The sequence below is a fragment of the Myotis yumanensis genome, unplaced genomic scaffold (genome assembly GCF_028538775.1).
Source record: "Myotis yumanensis isolate MYYU_CA2020_CCGP unplaced genomic scaffold, mMyoYum1.0.hap1 SCAF_9, whole genome shotgun sequence".
Lineage (NCBI taxonomy): Eukaryota > Metazoa > Chordata > Mammalia > Chiroptera > Vespertilionidae > Myotis > Myotis yumanensis.
The window spans coordinates 71,347,769-71,368,344 of record NW_027223760.1 but is presented as its reverse complement, the minus strand read 5'-3'; the positions used below and the strand labels follow the sequence as shown (position 1 = coordinate 71,368,344).

Genomic DNA, 20,576 nt, shown 5'->3' with positions numbered 1-20,576 from the left:
GCGCCCTGTTTTGTTATCGGCCTGTCTCCTTGCACAGCATCCTTAGCAGGAGGTGGCAGGTCCCTAATGTGGAAGTTTGAATCCACTGGGAGCCCTCGGGGCCACCACGCAAGGAGTATCGATTATTTTCTGGAAAACGTAAAGTTTTTCAGACCGAATAAAAAAATAGTCCATAGGTTTGGAAGCAGGTATAAGTAACACCCAGGAACACTTTTAATTTTATAAAAGTTACCAAAAAGAAGGACTGTATCTGAATTTTGAGGGCCCCTTTCAAACGTTCTGTACCTTCCACCTGTACTTTTCCCGTATCTTCCCTGTTTGTATATCCTACAAGAATGTGCAATGTTGCCAATGGATTTGCTTTTCTGTTTAAATTTAAGCATGATGAGTGATACAGAATAAAATCTGCTAGTGTAATCTGAAGTTTTAAGGCTGTTTTCAATACTTGTATGTTGTCTTTCTGTCTCCCTCTTACCTATAGTTTTTTAAAATGATGAAGTTATCAGTTGGTTAATATTAAGATTCCTGCACCATTATAAAAACATTAAAGCCTTCTTTAAATCACTTTTGTGGAGGTGTGAATTTAGTTTTAGAAACCTTGCTAGGTGAAGATAAGGTCTCCAGCAATTTAAAAATTCTTAAGGTTTAAATTGGCATATCAATAAGAAAGACTCACTTTGTTTTTTATTATTCCCACTTGGCCAAACTAGTATAGTAGCCATTACCTAAACTAGTGAAGAGTTAAAAGACTTCTCCTTCTGATGGAGTCAACTGAGAGTTGGGAGTTATTCATGGAATACATGTGCACGTGAACCCTGGCTTGCTTTTTGAGGGAACCACCTCTATTTGATGCCAGTGGGAAATGTTTGCTGAACCTGAAAAGATAAGTTTAACCTGGATCTGAGGTTGTGCTATTTCCTTTAGTCTTTCTTGTATACTTGGTAGTTTGGAAACAAGATTGATGTTTTTAATTAATTTGTGTATACATAAATCCTTACTAGTTGTGACTTTTTTTAGTGAATGTGAATGAACAGAAAAGCCAGTGATTAATTGTAAATATTAAGTAATACAAAGATTTTAAAGTTCAAAGCTTTTTTGTTTTCACTCCAAATATAAAATGGGTATTTTGCCTATGAGGACTCACAAATAGTTTTAATAGTCTATTTGTTATGTATAAGTTGTCTCCATCATAAAAGTTACCATCATAGCAACTTTTATTCTCGCTTAGAAAAGAGGGGTAAACATGAAGTCAGTAGATTTTAAGGCAATTTTTAGAATGTTCCTAGTTTTTTGTGCCTTAATAAGGAAAAGTGGTTTATCAAGCCAATGGAAACAAATCCTTGATTTGTACTTCTGGTAAACATGTATCCTTATTGTTCCTACTCACCCAATCCATGAGCGTCATGAACCCTAGTTTTTCTTTACATTCCTGAAATTTTAAATACTATTTGCAATTACTTACTTTATCTGACTACATTTTGCATTTTATATTCTCTGAGCAATTTCATTTGTGCCTATTCCCTGATAATTCCCACACTTTTGTTTCAAAGCTGCAGGTGGAATGTTAAAGTGGGGGGGGGGGGGGCATGTAAAAACACTAACCTTAGTACTTGATTCCTAAAAACTTTCTTCACTCATTCTCTTAAAAAAATTATTTCACTTCTCATCCTACATTTCATTATCTGAGTAAGTCATACCCCAAACTTTCTTTCCCTGTTTCTGTTCAAATCTAACTGGGTTCGTATAGCAGACATCCCCTGATGGGCTAAACTGAACACCATAACCATATCGAAATAGTTGTGCTATTTCATACCTTCATGTCTTTGTTCACAACTCCCTGAAGTGTGCCTCTTCCTGCTCCTAGTTAATACAACTTGAGCCTTTGCGTCTGAAACTTCCCAAGTAAAATGAGCCATTCTTTACATTGGTGACCCAGGCCAATTTGTACATGCTTTTTAGAGATTGATAACACTTTTTTATTAGACAATACAGTGTAAAATACTTTTATTTAAAAAAAAATACATTTTTGACCACTAGAATTTGGAGAAGAGATGAAAGGTTAGGTTTGCTTTGAAGAGATGAAAGGTTAGGTTTGCTGTGGGGAAACAGGTCCAGCTGATGGGACAGATGGTTCTGCCCCCCACCCCACCCCACCCCACAAAAATGGAAAGAAAAAAAACTGGCCTTTTGCTGAGTTCGTGTAGTATCTGTTCTTATCTATTTAATATCTGATATGTCCTCTGAGGACAATATGTTAAATGTATTTTTGGAGCAGGGAGATGGAATAGAGCTTGCCTCATCCACTCCGTGCATTGACCTGGTATTGCAGTACTTCTGGGAACAGTGCACCCAAAAAACCCCACAAAACTGGCCTTAGTTTTAGTCAATATCCATATTTCTCAAATCTAGAGGACATTTTAACCTATAAACTTCCAACAGTATATAAATCCAGTGATCATTTGAGTTTATAATTATTTGATGTGTTCAGGGTTTGTCAAGGTGTATGTAGTATTGCTTGCTCTGATACTGGAGGACCCAATTTGTTGTGCCCTTGAGTTTAATTATTTTTGTCACTTGCTGTCAGTTTTAAGTGCCAGTGTGCCAGCCTTTAGTAGCTATATGTGTTTCATGTGTCATGAGGTTGGCATTCCAGTAACAGGGCTTATAAAAATATGTGAAAGGAAATTTTGCAAATATGAGCTTTATAGCATAAACATTAATGACCCTTTTGTCTACTCTTAACACTTTTGGGGGTATTTTTCAGTAGTCATGGTCTATTTCACATTTGTTGAAACTCAAGTTCAAAGTAAGAAAATATTCTGAATTACCTGTGACTGTAACTGGATTTTGTTTTTATATGAAATTTTCTTCTGCCCCACCCCCACCCCTGACTTTAGTGTCCTCTAAGTGCAGAATGAAAAGATATCTGAGAATTGTTTGAACTTTAAGGTATATCAAATATACCTTAAAATATTAGGGTTAAACAACATACACAGCCTGATAAGTTTAACTTTCTGAAAAATGAGTGAAATGCTATCTCTTCATCAGCAAGAGATTACTTATGTTAACACTAAACCTGAAATCCATATTTACAAATAGTAGTCAAAAAAAACTGTCAAGCGTTGTGGATACCTTAAATCAACTTGAATTATTATTCTTAAGAAAAAGCCCTAGCCCAAGCATGTCAAGCCCAAGGACAGCATGCCTGATTTATTTGGCCTGTGTTAGCCTTTGAGTTTGACATGCTTGCCCTAGCTGGTTTGGCTCAGTGCATTGAGTGTTGGCCCACAAACTGAAGGGTCCCAAGTTCAGTTTTGGTCAAGGGCATGTACCTCTGTTTGCAGGCTCAATCCCCAGCCCAGGTTGGTCGGGGTGGAAATGGGAGGCACCCAATTGATGTGTTTCTCTCTCTACCCCTCCCTTCCATTCTCTTTAAATAAATAAATAAACAAACAAACAAACAAACAAACAATGGAAAAATATCCTCAGGTGAGGATTAACAACAAACACACACACACACACACACACACACACACACACAAAACGAAAGGAAAGGAAACCGATGTGCACATTTTAGACCTAGGAAAAGGACTGGTTCCCTTCGTTGTTGTTTTTAGATAGCTAAATTATATGCTGGAACATACTTAACTGAGTCTGATTAGCCATAGTAAGATTAGTAATACTGTTTTATTTTTTTAGTAATATTTTATTCGTAACTATTCTAAGGAATACCTTTTACTAGATTATTCTCTAATGCACAAAAATGGGAGGTAGCATGGTTAGTCCTTTTTTAAATTATTAAATGATTCTCTTTCTCCTTAGAAAGTAACATAGTGTAATCAATTCCAAAAATTGTGAAAACCATGCACTTATTTAACTTTCTCAAACCAGATTGCTTCTATCACCAATAACTTGATTTCCTAAGGAGCAAAGTAACAAATGCTTTGATACATGAAGTGGTTTAACTCTGAATTCAAGGAAATTGCTACTAATTTGTTAAATACTTGAATATTTATAGCAAGGTTAGAACTTAGCAACTAAACTCCTAGTAGGAATTTATAAACCTCTCCATCACATACTTTCCACACATTATGCCCAATGCCTGGCTCCTAATGTCTTTCTGATAAACTTTAATATTGTTAGGTAAAGAGAGAGAGAACCTGTTCCTTCAGTTTAGTCTAATCCCTCGTATTTAAATTTTTAATGAAAGAAGGCTATGCTAAGGTAACAGCTCATTCTCGAAGAAAACTTATTTTGGATAAGCAAAAAATGCCAAATTATTTTTTCTCATTCTGTACAATAGTAGAAACCTGAAAAGGTAGCAAAAAATATTCATTCTTCTTAGGTTTGTGTGATAACAATGATATGGTATTATCTAGGCATCTCTCCTGTGTCCTAAACACAGCTTATCTAACCACATCTCTGCAAGACTTTCTGTGGCTACTTTCTGTTTTTATTCCCATGCTCTCACTTTATGACCAGTTAAAGGGCAAATGGGAGTAAAAAGGATAAGAGAGCCAAAACCGGTTTGGCTCGGTGGATAGAGCGTCGGCCTGAGGACTGAAGGGTCCCAGGTTCGATTCCGGTCAAGGGCATGTACCTTGGTTGCAGGCACGTCCCCAGTAGGAGGTGTGCAGGAGGCGGCTGGTCGATGTTTCTCTCTCATCGATGTTTCTAACTCTCTATCCCTCTCCCTTCCTCTCTGTAAAAAATCAATAAAAATATAAAAATTTTTAAAAAAGGATAAGAGGCTATATCAAATGAATGATTGAAAAATACTTTAGAAAATTAAATGGCTGTAAGAAAAGCTATTCTACCAATAAATCTGAAGTCAAGGGTTCACTTGTGCCATCTCTGGATTTTCTAAGTGTCTAAAAGTTAACTAGCTCCCTTTTTCCACAAACTCAGCCTTTTGTGTCCATGTTGGTATTACTGGAAAATAAGACTATATACAGTTATTTGCCTTTAACGTTTTGTCAAAGTTCTGTATTTTTATGTGTTCCAGATGGGAGGGTCTTATATGACCTATAACATTTGATTACTAAGAATATTCCTTCTTAAAACTCCTTGGTTTATATGCTAAATATCCTTTGCTGGTTGATACTTCTGTCCTCCTGTTTTCATTAGTTGCTTTCTTCTGCTTTTAGTTTGGTAGTTTTCAGTGTCATGTCCCCAGCCACCTTTTCACCAATTGTATTAATCAATTCCCACCCCTTTACCTATTGATGACTTCAGAATTTATAATCTCTGAACTCAAATAGAACTATTAAATATGGCTACTTCAAACTAAACAAACTCAAAACAACTTTTCTCCTTGTATTTCCTTTTCTGGTTAATGGTTTTACCCTTCTAGCTTATTCATGTGATCAAACATCTTTTCAAAACAATCTTTTATGCTTAAAAGACTTAATTCACCAGAGATTTGAAGATTAAGTCCAAACACTCTATAACATGCAAGGTTTTTCATCTAACCCCTCCTTATGAACCTCATGACACCACTGAAATTAAAATGACCCAAATTTGAATATTTGCTCTTTCATTTCAAGTGAGACCTTAGGTAGCTTGCTTTCTGGGCCTCAGTTTCATATCCCATAGAACAGGTAAAATACTGTTTCATCATAGTGACTAGGGATTAAATGAGAAATAACAGCTCTAGGAGCATTGTTGATTTGTAGTAAACTCAATTATTATTATCTCCTGAAAATGAGACATTTCTCTGTTACTTCTGTATCTATCACAGTCATGTTCATGTTACTCTTGTCTATGAGCCTGTGAGATGTTGATAGCTAACGTGCAAAGTTTCTGGCAATACAATAGGCACTCAGTTCTTGTTGGGCAAACAACAGATAATCTGATTTGATGCGAGATGTCTGAAAATTTTGCTGTAGCATGAGTTTATGGTAATGATAGCAAGTCAGTTGGATACATAATTGGATGCAAAATATTTTGGTTGATTCTGTCATATTATAAAAGTTTGGGTATTTTTTAAAAATACCTTTTACCAGTATTGTTAGCCCTCAAATTAGTTTCTGTCCATCATGTTCCTTTTTTCCTCAAATATGTGTGCCTGCCTTTCATTGTGTGAGGGAAAACTGGACTCTATTCTATTAATTTATAATATAGTTTGGGGTTAAGCCATGTGGGTATAATTATTCAGCTAGGAACCCCAGTTCACGGGTTCTTGTGTTTTACAGTGGAATAGAATTTTTAGACTAGGAGGCAAAACATTTGTGGATTTCAGTGAAGGGGTAGGGGCAGTGAAGTATTTGCAGTAAGTGTGGCTTTATGTGCAAAGGCATAAACAGGAATATAATTTTTTATTGAATTTATTGGGGTGACACTGGTTAATATAATTATATAGGTTTCAGGTATACAATTTTACAATACATCATCTTTATATTGTGTGTTCACTACCCCATGTCGAGTCTCCTTCCATCACCATTTTCCCCCTCTTTACCATCTTCCACCTTCCCCTACCTCCTCTTCCCTCTGGCAGTCTGTGACTGCTATAGAAAGTTCTAGTGATGCCCTAGCTGGTTTGGCTCAATGGATAGAGATAAGCCTGTGGGAAGGGTCCTGGGTTCAATTCTGGTCAAGGGCACATGCCCGGGTTTCGAGCTCGATCCCCAGTGTGGGGCAGCCAATCAATGATTCTCTCTCATCATTGATGTTTCTCTCTCTTCCTCTCCCTTCCTCTCTCTGAAATCTTTTTTTTTTTTTTAATTAAAAAACCATGAGGTCATGTTCCTTGGAATAAATGTTACATTTGTAAATAAAACTGCAAGTTTTTCCGTGCCATGCATTTTTATGAACTAACTAATTCATATGAAAATTAAAATATTTTAAGATATGAAATGAAGGGGCCAGATTACAAAATCAAGTTATGGAGTGAGGCTTGGAGAGATAAGAGAACAGCTAAGTATCCATTTGTAGTGTTTTAATTTACTTCTTTGAAAGAATTCTCAGTGAAAGGGGTTTCTTCATAATTGTCATAAAACTTGATATTTTAGAACTCACTAATTAGGCCAAACCAGTGAACTTTTTAAAACTTGGGGCTCTAGAATGTTCAGGTGAAGGTAAATGTATAGGATATTGACCCTTTTTGATTGAGGGAGTAAGAAGAGTTTTGATATCACAGGCTATTTTGACTTAAAGCTATGAAAATTTGAAAGTAGTTTCATCATTTAGGATTTAATTTTTCATGCCCTTTCCAGCCTCTCTCTCTCTCCCACTCTCTCTCTCTCCTTGGCAGAACTTAACTTCCTTGCTTGCTCTTTATGTTGTTGACTACACATCAAGGAGGCATTGGGTACCGGAAGGCTTTGAGCTGTTTGGAAGAAAGGTACTCATAAGTACAGGATAATTATTAATTGTAATAAACAGTTTTTGTCAAAGGCGCATGTGTAACTCCCTTATATATTAGTAGCAGATAGCAACTAGATCTCTTTGCAACAAGCGGGTTATATTTGTTCCTTCTAAATCGAGGTCTGCTTCATAAATTAGGTCTGGAGTCTTATCAGGAGCCTTTATAACAGAATGGTTAAGATGGGAAAAGCTCACATTCTGTATCCCTGGAATACAGAGCCATTGTTGGAAGATAGGATAACTTCAAAGATATAGGACAAATCAAACAATGCATGTCAGTATAGACCTCTAGGATATAAGTCAACAAAGCAAAGTAATTATGAAACTCTTCTGGGTCTTGGTAAGAATGTAGTAATCCAGTATATTATGAGTAACAAGCTAAAAAGAGTTGGTAGGGCTTTCGAGCTAATCAAATCCATTGGTTCCCAGACTTTGGGAGTTCTTGTATGAATAAAATTATAAGAAATATGGAAACCAATATAGTTGCTAGTTTTAGTTCTTTAAATAGCAACATTATACCTAACACTTGGTTTTTAAAATGGTTAACAACAAATGAGGACATAGTCAAGTCCATAAATACAGTACTTAAATTATTTTCAAATAATTATTTCAAAGCATTACATACTACAAAGAAATGGTAAAAATATGAAAATACTATTAGAATTTTGTGGGACTTTTGTGCAGTGTATTTCCATAGAAATGGGTCAAAGAAATAAAGTAGAATGCTTTCATTGGTTCTCTCTAGGTTTGCATGTAGGCTTACAGAAAGATTTTCTACAATAAGTATGTACTACCAGAGAGCAGCCCTCCCCACCCAAGATGTTCTAATTTGCAGTGATATGGGAAAATGCTTGCATGTAGATTAACTAAAAATGGAATACAAACTATCCTTTAACACCCATGTCCATTATGTTCCTAAGTAATGTCCATTCTAACTTTGTTTTGTGGTCTACTTCCCCTCCTGTTCATCACCACTGCCTCTACTTTCGTTCAGGCAGTTGCCTGAAAAATTATATCTATATCTATATCTATATCTATATCTATATCTATCTATCTCCTGGCTTACTCTAGCTTTAATTTTACTCCTAATCCATCTGTCATCCTTCAAGGTGATTTTATTAACATGAGAATCTTATCTTGAAATGCTTTAATGGAGTGCATGCTCCTTAAGATGGCATACTAGACCTTCTGTAATCTGGTTCCTGTCTTTTTCCAATGTAAGATCCAGATAGTCCTTCTTGCTTCCACCCATACTATTACTGCTTTCAGTTCCCAAAACTTACCATGTGACCTCTGACCTCCTTTCTTTTGTAAATCATCTCTACATGGAATACCTCCCCCTATCCTCCCTTGAGAAGGAAGATCCTTCAGTTCAAGTGTTTTCCTCTGAAGTTTTCCCTGGTGCTCTTCTAAGAAGTCCATTGTTCTTTATAGTTCCATAAACCTCTTCCTGAGCTCTATTATAGCACTAACTGTAGTTTATTTATAACTATATAGAACCTCCTCACCCTGCTGGAATATGAGCTCCTGAAGGCCAGTGTTTAACTTGCATTGTCTCCCTCAGATGAATGCATAGTTCTTGCATTAACACCTAGGACAGCCTAGCCTGGCCAGTGTGGCTCAGTTGGTTGCACACTGTCCTGTGCACCTAAAGGATGCTAGTTTGATTTCTGGACAGAACATGTGCCCAGGTTTCGGGCTTGATCTCGGTAGAGTGTGTGCAGGAGGCAGCTGATCAGTGTTCCATTCTCACATCGATGTTTCTCTCTCTCCCTCTCCCTCTTAAAGTCAGTTTAAAAATTTTTTAAAAACACACCTAGGACATAGTGCTCAAGTAAATATTTAAATTAAGTAGGTCTCTTCACTCTTTGGTGTAAGTATAAACCTGCAAAAATAGCTACTAAAATTGTGAACAGAGTTAGAGATGTATTTTTGTAGTTAAAAGTTAGGAAACCTAAAATTACTAATGATGTGTGCAGAAGAGCAAAACCATCCTTATTCTAGAAAAGAATAATACGAAGAAAATAATTGGACATCTGTTCTTAGGTTTCATCCCTCACAATTGTCTTGAAAGACTTAACAATGCCCAGTGAAACATATCCTGGTACTTTGTCCATTGCAAATAAAGCCTCCCTTCAAAAGGTGTTAAATTGTTTTGAACAAAATGAAAAGTCCTATCCATCTTCTGATGTTTGTTTATAGATTCTTATTTTTCAGGTTTAACCTGCCTTTTCATGTATAATAGTGATTCTTATTACTATTATTATGTATTTTATTTCAATGTATAATAGTAAAGGCATAACTATAAACATAATTACACTAGAGAGGAGTACTTTCCCATAGCTAATTTTTCTAAACAGTTGAACAACCCTATTAATAGGATGGAAGTTCAGGGCTAGGGGCTTATCTGTACGGGAAGTTATTTAGCTTCAATTTTGAATGGTTTATAATCAACAGATTATTTTAATATCCATTTTTATAAAATTGAATCCATTGATGTGCTAACCAATTCACACACACACACACAACACAAGCAATTTTATATTCTTTGGGAAGGTTTAGCGCACTAAGTTAAAAATCACTAAGATTTGCAACATTAAATGAGTTGATATATTCTGTTATACAGATACCAACAAATGTCTTTTTCTAAGTGTTAGTTGAAGGTACTTACATAAAGAACTCATAGAAATATAATGTGTTTGTTTATCAAGCCAGAACTTGGTTGGTCATCCATTTCTAACAACTTAAATTTTAATTGGAGGCAAATTTCTTATGCCTAGAGTCATAGCTACCAAGTATTTTTTTTTAATCCACTTTTTAAAATTAGTTTCTCTGCTATAGGCATGTGGTTCAAGTCAGTGGTTCCCAAGCCAGTTTGATCACCATAATTATCTGGGAAGCTTATTAAACTAAACATTCCTAGCCTCCACACCCAGAGCTCCCCAAAACAAGATGTAGCTATCATCATTCATTATTTTCTAAGAATGTAGCAATTCCTGAAGACCCATATGCTGAACTACTTAGTGTGGCCCAGGAATCTGCATTTTGACAAGCCTCTCATACTCAGGTACTTTTCATGAATATGCAACTTTAAAAACATGGTATCAGGCATTTCACTAAAATGTCTATATAGAGCCATAGTGCAAAGACAGTGCTTTTTCATTTCTTTTTTGGGCAGTGTTACGTAATATTTACCTCTCCAACCTGAGAGGCTTGGAGGTACTATTGCCATGAACCATTTCTTCTTGGAGATTTTATCAGAACAGTAAATTGTTTTCTAGAAATTTGGGATGTTCTGGAGTTGTCTAAGTTTGTTGTGAAAAAGAAGCCTTGTTTCTAAACCTATCCCCACTCAATATATCTGAACATCTTAAAAGGGGAGGAGCTATCAACTGTTAACTGACATTTCATCCTAATTTTAAAAATATTTTTACTGATTTCAGAGAAGGAAAAGGGAGAGAGGGATAGAAATATCAACGAAGAGAAAATCATTGATCAGTTGCTTCTTGCACGGCCCCCACCTCCCACCCTCAGGGAATTGAGTCCACAACCCAGGTATGTACCCTGACTGGGAATTGAACCATGGCCAGGCCATCCTACTGATTTTACAACTAATTATTCTAAGATGTTTAGACAATATGATCTTTTGTAAGGTTACTGTTTTCCCTTAAAGGTGAAACCAGTAACTTTAAACCCAGAAGTGCAACCCAGGAGTAGAAAGAAGCATCACTTCATTTAGAATTAGTAACTTAAGAGTAGATCTTAAGAAATTTAGATGTCATGAGCTAGGACTTTAAAGATCCACTTCAATATAAAATATTTTAGTCCTAATGCCAGAAAATACAGTATTCTAAGAATTCCACATATATATTTTGGTCTCATGTTCACCAGGCAATTTTATTAATATAATTAAACTTACTATAGTTAACCTCCTTGGAGGTAATGTACTGGCCAAGGAGATATGTCTTTTTTTCTTAATTGGATGACTTTTTTTTTTTTAACACACCTGTGTCTCAACTTGGTTACTGTGACTTTAGCCTTGAGAGACATCTACTTATTAATAACAAAGTTAGGTGTCTTCTTATTGGGAGATCACCTCATAAGTTGTATAAATGTCTAGCCACAATGCTATACACCTGAAACTAATATAATATTAAATGTCAACTGTAATTAAAAATTTTTTTAAAACAAAAATACATCATTCAGCAAAACATTTTTTAAAAGTCAGGTGTCTTGCCCTAACCGGTTTGGCTCAGTGGCTAGAGCATCGGCCTGGGGACTGGAGAGTCCCAGGTTCGATTCCGGTCAGGAGCGTGTGCCTTGGTTGCGGGCACATCCCCAGTTGGGGGTGTGCAGGGGGCAGCTGATCTATGTTTCTCTCTCATGGATGTTTCTAGTTCTCTGTCCCTCTCCCTTCCTCTCTAAAAAATCAATGAAATACATTTTTTTTTTTTTTTAAAAAGTCAGGTGTCTTGATCCCTATGTTTGAAATCCCCACCTTTGATTGGTAAGTAGGCATTCTTTTGATTTTTAAATTATTTATAAAAGCTAAATATAAAGAACTACAAATTAGTTCAGCAAGTCAATAATAACCAAAGTATGTGGATATACATAGGAAAAACATGGGAAATTCAGTACAAAAAACTCACTTTCATCAAGTTGGGTAATAAACTGATTTTGTGGGTGGGCATGATTGTTTCTAAGAACACTGACATATCTTTTAGTCTTGAATAACTCCCATAATGGTCACTATATTATCCAGAAGATATTAACCAGGAATAGAAAATGTACAATTTAATTTCCCCTAGATCAAGGTTACGTCCCACCAGGTCTTTACCTGCTGATACTGCTTAGCTAGTGGCCTTGGCTGTGTTTTACTGGTTACTAGGTATAGACAGTGGGAATCTCCTTCATTCATAGGAAACCAAAGTAGTGCACTAGTGTAGCCATTAGCTATGGTATTTTATAACATAAAAGGCATGAAGACAACACAATTGCATTTAAGATATACAGGAGTTGGCAAAAGTAGGTTTATAGTTTTGAGCACATAAAACAGTTTATCCTTGTATTACTTGTTTTATTATTGTTATTTTGTACCCTTACTTATGATTTCTCTTTTAGGTAATGATGGCTGGTAATTTAACCATTGACCAACGAAAATGGATACTTAAACAATACTGGAAGACAGAAAATGCTGAAAAGGTTCGACAGAAATGGGCTGAAGAATTTGATACACCTTCCCCAAGTAGACAAACAATTTATAGGATACGTGATAAATTTGATGAAACTGGGTCCATCTGTAATGCTCCAAAAAGTGGCCGACCAGTCAGTATTACCACCCAGGAAAATGAAATGTTAGTGAGTCAGGCATTTACAGAGAGCCCCAAAAAATCAAAACAACGAGCTTCTGTTGAATTGGGCATTTCCTGTAGATCTTTGAGTCGTATTATGCAACGTTTAGGTTTGAAAATGTATCGGCCAAGATTGCTTCATGGGTTACTAGAGGATGATCCAGATCGCCGTTTACAATTCTGTGAAGTGGTTCTGAATGAAGAAAGACAAGGCAGTGGCATCATTGATAAAATTACGTGGTCCAACGAAGCTCATTTTAAACTTTCAGGTGCTGTAAATCGGCACAACTGTGTCTACTATTCAAGAGAAAATCCCCATGTAATGATAGAAGGACAGTTGAATCAGCCAGGGATTACAGTTTGGGCGGGTCTTTCCTGTAAAGGGGTACTTGGACCTATTTTTTTCCATACAACTGTTACACACGACCTATATCTCGACATGCTAAGGGGCACTGTTTTGCCACAATTACAGAGACAGCATGATAATGATGATTTCTTCTTTCAACAAGACGAAGCTCTTCCACACTGTGCTGTAACAGTACGTGAGTTTCTTGATGAACAATTACCCAACAGGTGGATAGGTCGACGAGGGCCAGTGGAATGGCCACCACGATCACCAGACCTCACTCCAATGGACTTCTTCTTTTGGGGTGTTGTCAGAGATAAAGTCTTTTCACGAAAACCACGTACTATGGATGATATGATTCGTTGCATAAGAGAAGCATGTCAAGAAATTGATGACAATAAAGAACTCTGTGTCAAAGTGTGCTCGAATATAGCAAGTCGACTACAAGAATGTGTAAATAATGAAGGCCGGCAATTTGAGCACATACGAGATTATACCTAAGTGCACTGTGACATTCTTTTGAGTTAATAAAGCGGTTGTAATAATCATAACCTGCATGTCTTCCATATGAACAACTGTAAACCTACTTTTGCCTGGCCTGTATGGGTAAGAATTGTTAGGTGGGAAGAAATTTTATTCATGGCTGTAGGAACAAATGAGGTGTGGCATTTAGTCCGACATTCCATTGTGTTAATCATTCTTACTATTCAAAGAGGCACTGAGGAGTAATTTACAAGTGACTGCAGTTATAAATAAGATGGTATATAAGCACCCAACAGCAGAGATAAGGATGGAATTACAGCCTTCATTTTTTATTTATCAATCATTTTGTTTCTGTTACCCCTAGAGACTCAAGAATCACTATTCCTAGAACCAGAGTTTACCCAAACGTAAATCTTGAGACTAGATGTATTTGTAGGCTATCACAGTGGTCAATCTTGCACCATTCAGCATTAGTTTATTAACAAATAGTGGAGGCTGATAGAATTTAGGATCAGCCAAAAAACCAAGGTTTTCCCTCTGTGCATGCATTAGTTTGCCCAACAAGTAACTGGCCTCTTATTTAAATAGCCAGCATTATTGAGGTAGTTTGTTTGCATCTTTGGACAGCCTTTTCTTTTTTTTCTTCTCCTCAGTCTCTAGAACAGAATACAATATCCTAAATTTATTTTGTCCCACAAAACATGAAGGATTGGGTGGATAGGTGACAGACAGCATAGGTTATTTGGAATTGCTCATTCCATAAGCAAACTAAGTAAACAAAAAGCTGTATAAGAAACAAATGGCAGCTAGTAAGAGCCTGTTGATCATCAAGGGATCTGTTCAGATATGGAAAAGAGAAGCTAGTTTAACCAGGGGGTCAAAATACAAATATTAAGAACTGGCTAATGAGCAGGCAGATAATTAAATAGAATTAGTATAGGTCTTTATATCTTGATGACATATATGTAGGAAGAAAATGTAATTCAAGAATATATATCATAAGAAATAGCAAATACTAAGTTTTAGTGCATCTAGTATGTATTTTACTTAATCTCACTCTTACATCTCTACCAGGAGTTTTACTTAATATCACTCTTACCTGCTGAGTACTAGGGAAGTGGATTGTACAACATTCTCTGAAATATGTTGGCAATATTCTTATAAAGAGAAACAAACTAGTAGCTTCAATTGTGAGCCAAACTCTCTGTCATGCTCAATATTCAAAAGGAATACTAATAGGATAAGTGACATCAATAAATGGAAAGATATTATTTGCCTCCTCACTGGGAAACTTAACCTTCAAAGATGGCACTACTAAGTCAAAAGTTTTAATGCAATAGGATCACAAATTATGAATACATTTTATTACTTGACTAATAAAGTTGATCAGACATAAATAAGATTTTCAAGATGATGTACTCTTCAATAAGGTGTTAGCATTTTATAAATTATCAAACCTATATTAGACTTAAAAATGGTCATCGAGCCCTGACCGGTTTGGCTCAGTGGATAGAGCATTGGCCTGCAGACTGAAGGGTCCCAGGTTCGATTCTGGTCAAGGGCATGTACCTTGGTTGCGGGCACATCCCCAGTGGGGGTGTGCAGGAGGCAGCTGATTGATGTTTCTCATCGATGTTTCTAACTCTCTGTCCCTCTCCCTTCTTCTCTATAAAATCAATAAAATACATATATTTTTAAAAATGGTCATCGATGCATGTACATCCTATGGGCAAAACTCATGCGAAAATTTAAAACAAGGCTGTATACTTAATCATGTTCCCCCAAAAGAATTTACTTTGTGGGGCATTAGTAAGTAAATGTGTATTTTACTGACAGTTTCACAGGAGAGACTGCATAGGGAGTTTACATTGCAAAAATACCTTTTTGTTTACAAAATCCCATGCATTTATCTTTTAAGATTTTTTTTTTTGTAAAAGAAACATGAGATCAACCCTCTCAAGTTTTAAAGTTTACAAAGTACATGTTCCTCCTAAACTTAGGTTTCTCACTTTCATCTGGTGAGTCTTTCAAAAACTTCCTCCTTTTTAAGTTTTTTTTTTCTTATGCAGAATCATTTAGCAGTTGTGGGCAATATACAAATATAGCATGCATATAGATAGATTTTAGGGAGAGAAACATCGATTTCTTGTGCCACTTATGCATTCATTGGTTGCTTCTTGGTGCCCTGATCAGGAACCAAACCCGCAACCTTGGTGTATCAGGATGACTCTCTAACCAAATGAGTTACCCAGCCAGGACCTAGACAAGGATATTTTCAAACTTGTTAGGGAGTGGCAGATAATTGGATTTTATGTTCTACCATATGGCACTGGTTCTTGGTGCAAGGTCCCACTAAGTCTTATACAAGAACTCAAGCTGCTTGTCACAGAAGCACATAGACAGCCTCTGTCTACATCTTTGGGGAGCATCTCACTGTATTTAGCCAACAAATTTGACCAGGTATTTGCCAAAGTGTGATTGCAGTACAGTTTCGTTTCTTTTTTTTAACAACTTGATAACTTGATTCAGGTCCTGAGCCTGCAAAGGTTCTATTTGCCAACTCCAACGCTTTTACCTCAGCCTAGGCCTTTAGTCGACATTAACCAAGACAACAGAGAATTGTAAATTTTAATCATAAATAACAGTCATAAAGCATTTGTGAAACGTTTTTCTCCATCCACATTTCATTTGGTTGTGATGCGCCTTTCTAACACAACAGGACTTGAAGAATTTCAAAGCAAATGTATGATTTTGCACAAATTATTCAATTTGGTCTCTTGTTATACCTCCATAGATATTTTCCATCTGATTCTACAAAATCTTTTAAGTTGCAAGGATAACCTGGGACCAACCAAAGAAAGCTTTATGTATTTGTCTCTAAGCCAATGGTCCTTAAAATGTGGATCTTGGGTCAAACGACCAAGTCAAAATCAGTTCAATCCTGTATGTGTTTTTGAAAAGGTAACTATTATCAAATAATGTTCCTTTTTTGAGAAACTGAAACCGCAATGAAGAGATTGTCTGCTTTTAAAATATGACAAATGATACCATAACATTAGACTCCTCATTTATGGGATATTTGATGAAAACCAGTTCAATATTTTAACAAGCCTTTAGGAATGCAAATTTTATAGGGCATATAGTATGAACAACTGTAAGAAGGAGAGTATTTGAACAATCATGGATTTTTTTTTTTTAAGGAGCTATGACTTTACGAGGCAATCCTACAGGGAAAGGAAGGGGAGAGAACTATTTTGAGCTGCACACAATAACTGCATCACACCTGAGATTTGTTAGTCCCTTTCCTCTATTCCTATTGAATAGGAAAATGACATGCTTAAAGGCAACCATATAAGCTATTTCATTGTTGGGTATCAGGGAATAGCACTTTCAAAGATTAGTTTTGGGGGAGGGGACTTACCTGGTCAAATGAATTAACGGAATTAACAATTTTTTTTTTTTATCTAAAAAGAAAGTTACCTATCTGTATAATGGGTTTAACAAAAACCTGATACTGTTAGCCCTGGCTGGTGTGGCTCTGTCTAGCATTGTCCCATGCACCAAATAGTCACCAGTTAAGATTCCCACTCAGAGCATGTACGGAGATTTCCGGTTTGGTCCTTGGGGTTCATGGGGAAGGCAACCAATCAATGTTTCCCTCCCTCTCTCTAAAAATCAATAAAAATATTTTTTTTAAAAACTAACACTGCTATCCAAATAATTTGTTGACAGGCTTTAAAATTTTTTTTAGCAAGTTACATTAGTATCCTGTGAACCCAGTCACAACTGGAAACTAGTTAAGGGGTTCTTTGTACATAAGGAACACAGCTTTAAAAAGCACAAAGTGGCCCTAACCGGTTTGGCTCAGTGGATAGAGCGTCGGCCTGCGGACTCAAGGGTCCCAGGTTCGATTCCGGTCAAGGGCATGTACCTTGGTTGCGGGCACATCCCCAGTGGGGAGTGTGCAGGAGGCAGCTGATCGATGTTTCTAACTCTCTATTCCTCTCCCTTCCTCTCTGTAAAAAATCAATAAAATATATTTAAAAAAAAAAAAAAAAGCACAAAGTGTGGATTAAGATAGTGACTGGTCAGAATCCCTCCTTTTCTGATGGTTAATGGAACCAAATTATTTGCAGTAAAGAGCCAACATCTGATTCCCAAAAGAAGATGGAAAATATGGACAGGCAACATGACAGCTTAATTTCTGGAGCAGACCTTTGAAGCAGGACTTATAATGAGTGTACTTTTTCCTAGGACACACTTTACTGGCCAAAACAAACTTTGGTTGTTTCAAGCTCCCAGAAAATAAGCGTAAATGACCAACAAGAAAGCTTTATATATATATATTTGTCTCTAAGCCAGTGGCTTGCTTCCAGAGATGCCATCACCCCCAAATACGCAGAGATTCTGAACTACTTTTGTGCCACAGGCCTATTGGCAGCCCCATCAAGCCTATTTGTAAATCCCTTGTCAGTGTTTGGACGTGTATATTTATAGTGCATACACAAGTCGGTTCTACCTATGGACTCCCAGTTAGGAATCACTTGACAAGTGTTAAAGTTTTGATGGAAGACTCAGTAATGAGGCCTGTGACTAATGGCATGTCTATCGGCGTATGTAGCTTCCAGCTACAGCGGACCCCTTCCCTCAACTGACCTTGAAGAAACTTGCTCCCTTCAAAGTGGCTGCAGTGAGAAGCCAGCACGGAGTCTTACTCTAGGACAGCGGTTCTCAACCTGTGGGTCGCGACCCCTTTGGGGGGGTCGATCGACCCTTTCACTGGAGTCGCCTAAGACCATCGGAAAACACATATATAGTAACAAATTGTTTTTGTGATTAATCACTATGCTTTCATTATGTTCAACTTGTAACCATGAAAATACATCCTGCATATCAGATATTTACATGACGATTCATAACAGTAGCAACATGACAGTTATGAAGTAGCAACGAAAATAATTTTACGGTTGGGGGTCACCACAACATGAGGAACTGTATTAAAGGGTCGCGGCATTAGGAAGGTTGAGAACCACTGCTCCAGAAGCACCACTAGGGGAGCGTGAGCCCTCTTGGAAACGTCCGGCCAATTACGAGGGGCGCTTTAAACTTCTGCGGAAACAGGCCCTTTCATTGTCTCTGATAAGTCAAAACTATGGACACAACCAAGATCCCACCAAGGGCCCACCAGCCACTTGACACTTAAGTAGAAACCTCTTGGCCGCGACCTCCCTCGCTCCCGGTGCGGTGGTACTTCGCCCTCGTGAACTCGACCAAGCGTTGGGCCGCGGGCCCGGAAGACCAGCTGCGGCGGCTGCGCAGCGGACGGCCCGGCGCTGAAGGGCGGAACCGGCCGCTTCCGGCGTCACAAGGGGAGACGCCCTCCCGCGGGCGGGGCAGGCGCGCCCCTTCCGCCGCGGCCCGGCCGGACAGCGGCAGCCCCTGTCAGGGGCCCGAAGCCCCTCGTGCCGGGGGCCGGGAGAGCCGCGGGGGAGGGGAGGGCAAAGGCGGGCCCGGAGGTGTGCGCCACGGGAGCTGCCAAGCCGGCCGTTTGGTGTCAGGAAGAGCCCCGAAACGCACTTCCTCCGCGGCGGGGCGCCCCCGCCCGCCCACTTCCGCCCAGCGCTTTCTGCGGCCCACCGGGCGCAGGGCGGTAGCTTTTTTTGTTGTTTAGGGCTTGACTCACTTCATCTCACCCGCTCCTCGTTTTCTCCCCAAATAGCAGAATGCCACTTGCAACTGGCTCCGACCGTGAGGCGCTCCGCTCAGACTCGGAGCCTGGCCAAGCCGCCATCTTCCGGCAACGCCCGGAAGCCCATTGTCCTGCGGGCCGGGAGGAAGTACTGCTCAGTGTTCGGGTTGCTCTGCTAGCGGCCTGCCTTGGGACTGACCTGTGTTTGAATTCTGACTCCCCCACCCCTTAACAGCTGTGTCCAAACTGAAAACGTTAATCTCTCTTGAGCCTCTTTGTTAATGGATCAAATGAGATAAGCCGTGCAAAGCCCTTAAAAAATGCCTGGCACAGCGTGGTATCCAGCATAAAGGTTAAGTAAGAGTGAATAAAAAGCGATGGGGATTTATTGGGCACCTGTTTGCTCAGTGCCATGTTGTGTTGGGTTAGGGAAGTGGTTTTGATTCTCCATCCCCATGGGAATGGCCTTCTCCCACCTAAATGAGCTGGTGTTTGTCTGATGTCTCTTGAGCATGTTTTCCATCTCCCAGCCTCCTAGTTCCTAAGGCATTTTATGCTTTTATTGAACTTGACCCCTCTTTTTTGCAGAACTTTGTACTGGATGAGTATTCTGTTGGGATGATGGGCAAGCCCAAGTTATGTGCAGTTTTATTTCACAGGGAATGAAGAGGTAGACTAGCCTCTTCCCAGGTTCATTTTAGATTGCTATCTGACAGGAGGCCATAATGCTTCCCCAAAACTTGCCCCCTACAGTTTGGAATCAGGCAAAGGGGCAGAGACAGGTCTTAAAATTTGGGGGGTTTTTTTAGTTGCACTGATGACTGTAATACTTGTCTGTACTTCTTGTGATAATTTATAAGGGAATAAAAAAGAAACATCACAAAAGAGATTATCTTCCACTGAAAAATGGACAAGCTCATTACTTATAAAACCTATAAACTCATGACTGACTGACTCATTCATGCTCCACTGAGTCTTGAGATTTGAGGAATAATTAGAACTTTTTCTTTCCAGACTGAGTTCTTAACCTAAGTTTCAATTGATTTCTACAATCCCTGCAGGACTCTCTTAAGTTCTTGCCCCTTCAGACACAGTTTAACTGAGATTGGATGATACCATCAAACACAATTCCCACTGTGCAGTGAAATTATCTGATTCCCAATCCAGTTGAAGAGCTGGATTCCTTATACTTTACAAAAGATACCTTTTATGTAAGTACTAGAGACCCAGTGCATGAAATTCGTGCATGGTCCCTAAGCATGGCTGGCAGTCAAGGCCAATTGGGGCCTTCTGGCTGCCAGCCAGGGCCTTCCTTTGCTCCGCACTGCCCCCTGGTGGTCAG

At 38.3% G+C, this 20,576-nt stretch overlaps 1 pseudogene; it reads left to right on the top strand.

The window, feature by feature from the left end:
* Positions 1 to 2,175: 2,175 nt before the first annotated feature.
* On the top strand, positions 2,176 to 2,354 carry LOC139017141 (U2 spliceosomal RNA; annotated as a pseudogene).
* Positions 2,355 to 20,576: the final 18,222 nt, after the last annotated feature.